This window comes from Nannospalax galili, unplaced genomic scaffold (assembly GCF_000622305.1).
Source record: "Nannospalax galili isolate Female #2095 unplaced genomic scaffold, S.galili_v1.0 scaffold1348, whole genome shotgun sequence".
NCBI lineage: Eukaryota > Metazoa > Chordata > Mammalia > Rodentia > Spalacidae > Nannospalax > Nannospalax galili.
The window spans coordinates 339305-344019 of NW_008357640.1; the positions used below are offsets into that span (position 1 = coordinate 339305).

Sequence of the window (4715 nt, forward strand, 5' to 3'; positions counted from 1 at the left end):
CCTCTCAGGGCTCTGAGTATAGACAAATCCATGCTCAAAGTATTGCATCAGAAAGAAGGGGCACCCAGAATCTGGGGTGAGAATGGGTGCAAATGCCCTAGGGAGAGTGGCATAAGACATTTCTCAATGCACAGGAGTCCACAGAAACATCCATATGTATACCCCTTTACCCCCAAAGACTCTACAGAGGCCATGTCCATCCCAGGAAACCTGGGGGCAATTCTTGGCACCTGCCCCCAGTGAATCCAGTTTCTCCCTGAAGTGGTGGATGGAGTCTGTCCATTTTATATGCCCAATCACTTCATTCTATCTTCTTCTCCCTGCGCTGAGTGGGCTGAGGCAGGCAGGCAGGCAGAGCATTGGGTGGCCATGCTAGGGCCTTTACAGTAATGCCTGTGACATGGGGTCCTTGGATTTGCTTTCTTGGTTGGATGGAGGCCTGCTGTTCCAAGGCTGTTGGTGCCCAGTGCAGGAGAGTTGTGAAAGCTGTCATCTATGCTGGTGGGGACAAAAAACTGGATATTCTATAGTCAGGTGCTGAACTCTGATCCTGGTCCATCCCAGAACTCGCTGCCCATCATGGTGGGCTCCCACATCACTTCGACACCATAAGGAGTGGAGATGGCCCCAAGTGAAATTGGGGCAGGGTCTCACTCAGGCCAGGGCAGCCAATATCCCCAGGGCCCCAGAGGTTCAACACTCCACTCCCTCTTCATGCCTGTGCTGGGTAGCTTCAATAGTTAACTTGACACACGTAGTTGGAAGGAACCTCAATTGAGGAATTTCCTCAGATGTATTTGCCTGTGGTCATGTCTGTGGCACATTTTTTCTTGATTATTGGCAGATAAGGGAGGGCCCAGGGCATCATGGGTGGTGCCACCCCAGGGCAGGTGTTCCTGTGTTGCATAAGGAAGTAAGCTGAGCTCAGCCCTATGGAGCACCAGTAAACAGAGTACCTCCATGACCTGTGCTCCAGGGTGCTTTCCTGAGTGCCTGCCTTGGTGTCCCTTGGTCATGGATGGTGAGCTGCAAGGCAGGTGAACCCTTTATCCCTAGGCTGGTTTTGGTCAGTGTTTCAACACAGCGTTAGAAAGTTAACTAGGACAGACATTGGTATCAAGAGCTGAATATTGATGTGTTGGACTTGATCACTATGTGTCTGAAGATTGTGGATTGTTTTCATGCTTAGGACAGGAAAAATGCTTGGAAGTCAGTGAGATACTCTGTTAGAAATTGGAAGATAATGCTGATGGAGGTGCATACACCGGAGGCTCTATCAGGGATACATGTGATATATTTTGAGTTATGCTTTTTGGAAGTGAAACCTTTTGTGCTTTCCTGGGATAATCCACACTGACCAGCTGAGGCTGAAAAATCAGTGACGAGTAACAGGAGATCCACGTCATTGACTGAAATCTTCTGGAAGTATTTCATAACGGTGCACACAGACACTGTGGTCCAGAGGGGTCCAAGGCTGCATATTATTCTGGCAGCAGAACTTATCAATGTGTAAGAGTCTCTCAGGTGGTACTGGTGTTGAAGATGTGAAAGGTCATGGAGAGAATCTTTGCACCCAGAGAGGCCATTGGTGAAGGTGCACGCTCAGTTGCAATGAAGACCCCAGAATACTGAAGCTATCAGGACATTGGTATCCACACCAAGGGCAAAGTAGAGAAGTGGAGCTGCCCATAACCTACAGAGCCCAGAAGATTGTGATTGAATCCCAGATATTCAGCATTCAGCTACGTCGCTAGATCTTGGTGCGGCATAAAGTTCTACCCTTTTGAAATAATCAGTATGTAACTTATTTTAATTTTACAGGAGTCCACAATTGATAGACTTTAGATGTTTTTAAACAGAAATATTAAGCTTTAAGAGTGTTTGAATTTTTTCCCATAAGCAAAGGATTACTAAAGATTTTATTTGTACACATATGGTCACAATTTTTCCTTTAAAAGATTGTTGGGAAATGTACATAAGGCCACTTGCAAATGTACATCATGTTAGTGTTATAATGTCTCATGTTCAAACAAGAAACATGTTATCATACAGATTTGCTCTTACTGAGTGGAGGCTTTTTAAGTATGCATAGTAGGCTGTGCATAATACCTAGACTTCAATTGAAAGTGATCCAAATCCTAGCATGTCCGTAATATTAACAAAGTTAACAACTATGTCATAAAAATATTTTCCACAATAAAAAGAAAGCTTGTTAATTCTTCTGAAACCACATAATGGTTAAAAAAAATTAACAACCACTATCGATTTGGTTAAATAAATTTATATTATACAATACTATATTGCCAGGTTAAAGAGGACAGAGATGTATATGTACACTAAAAAGCAAATATTTCCCAAAGAGATAAAAGAAATTCCATTTACAGCATGAAGATTTACAAATCTACACCTGTATAACCAAGAAAGAATGTCACTTCTAAATTAGCAAGGCTTGTACACTTGGAAGTGTTTGAATTTTTAAGGGCTGTGCGAATTCCAAAGTTATACTGTTTAATATTATAATACTAATATTGACGTGAGATCTTGGGGATAAGAAATAGAAAGGTAGTGGTTGAAAGTTCACAATGGGTGAATTGTGCTGAATAGATTCAGCTGTCAGCTTGATGCATCTAGTTGGAGGGAACCTCAATTGAGAAATTCCTCCATTGGACCGGCCTGTGGCCCTCCCTGTCTGTGGGGAATTTTCTTGATTATTGGGTGATATGGCAGGGCTCAGCCCACTGTGGGCGGTGCCACCCTTCCGTAGGTGCTCCTGTGTTATATAAGGGAGCAGGCTGAGCACAGGCTAGGAGAGCAAGCCAGTAAGCAGAGTACATCCAGAGTCTGTGCTACAGGCCCCTTCCCAGAATTCCTTCACTGGCTTCCTTTGAAGATGGACTCTGTGACTTAAACCAAATAACCATACTCTCAAGGTTGGTTTTGCTCAATGTTTTACCACACTAATATAAAACTACCTAGGAAAATGCCCAAGTTTAAAGCCCCAACTCTGACATTTTCGGCTCCTGAAATACTTCCCACTAAATGACACCAGAGCATCATATCCTTTGCTGATTGCCCATTGGATTCTGGGAAGAAGTATCAATCTACTCCATAGCTCCCTAACCCATCTCCCTCAGATTTTATGGGCTCTAAACCTTATGTTCACCTCTAAGAGAAGGAGTAGATCATAACTATATATGGGGGAAATGTGTATGTGTGTGCATATTTACATGTTTCTACATAGGCAAACATTCAAGTCTACATGTCCTTCCATTAGTATGAGTATGTGTATGTCCCATGGTGTGTTCCCCACACTATCTGTCCTGAACGTCTTTATGTTCTCATGTCTGCTTATGTCTATTTATGGTGTGTGTGACTTTGACTGAGCCTATGTGGTCACTGCCATGAATGTGCCTTCCAAGGATTATATTAGTCAAAGAAGAAACTCGTGCTGGCTCTAGACTACATGGGGAACACTGTCTAAATATATGGAATGCTTCAGGACTTTGAATGTCATTCTTGCACAGGAGCCATGATAATCTTCTCTATAGTGTTCTAATTTTAGTATATGTGCTGCCAAAGCTAGAACTAATCATGTCGATTTTTACACTTAAAATGCAGATATTTATGAAAATCATCAAATTGCATAACTCTAAAAATACTGTTACTTATCAACAAGACTAGTAGTTGATTTGCATTTGAAATTTCTTCTTTGCACATTCATATTTGTGAGTGACTATTGAAGAGGTTGTGAGTTGTGGAACACTTGCCTAACAGGCCCGAGGCTCTAGTTTTAAAGCCACAACATCCATCTGGTGGTAGGCACCTGCCACCAGTGAGGGTCTTCAAGTTCCCAGTGATGGTCTATGTATCTCCTTAGTGTACATGACTGTGTACAATGAGAAGGACTAAACGTTGTGAGAGAGTCTTCCCATTTTCATATCTGTGATTGACACAGAAAAACAAGTGCTCACAGACTATTTATTTCCAATGGTGTCTCACTGGCCTGTAACTTGCTAAGTTGTCTAGGCTGGCTTTTGAGTGAGCTCTGGGGTCTGCCTCACACTGTCTCCCTAGTTCTGAGTATACTGTAATATAATATCTATATCACCACTGCTGATGTCAAGGTATACTACAAAACTCTAGTTATAAAAAGCACATGGTACTGGCACAAACATATACACAGAGATCAATGAAATAAATGGAGGCTCTAGATATGAGTACAAACAACCACACAACTACAGCTACATGGTCTTTGACAAAGATGCCAAAAATATATACCGGATAAAAAACAGCATTTTCAAGAAATGCTATTGGGAAACAGGGATTTCAGTGTGTGGAAAAATGAAGCTAGTTCCCTACCTCACACCTGGCCACGAATTCAACATAAGACATGCTACCGTAAAGTTGCTAGATGTAAAGGTGGGAAATTCTTTTAAGTTAATAGGCACAGGTGCAAGCTTTCTGTATAGGAATTTCATAGTATAGGAAATAAGACAATTAGCAAATAGGATCTTATGAAACTAAAAAGCTTCTGAACAGGAAAGGAATCTGTCAGTTGCCTGTGGAGACAGCCAACAGAATGGAAGAAAATCTTTGTCACCTATAAATATGACAGAGGGTCAGTGTCTAGATAATGTACAGAACTAAGGAGACTAAATGTTAAGAAAGCTAACAACCCAATTAAACATGAGCAATGTAACTGAAGAGAAAAAAAA

At 41.9% G+C, this 4715-nt stretch overlaps 1 non-coding gene across 1 annotated transcript; it reads right to left on the reverse strand.

Moving 5' to 3' along the window:
* Positions 1–3479: 3479 nt before the first annotated feature.
* Positions 3480–3586, reverse strand: LOC115068009. The gene has a single exon (XR_003847376.1). It is a non-coding gene; the product is annotated as a U6 spliceosomal RNA (small nuclear RNA).
* Positions 3587–4715: the final 1129 nt, after the last annotated feature.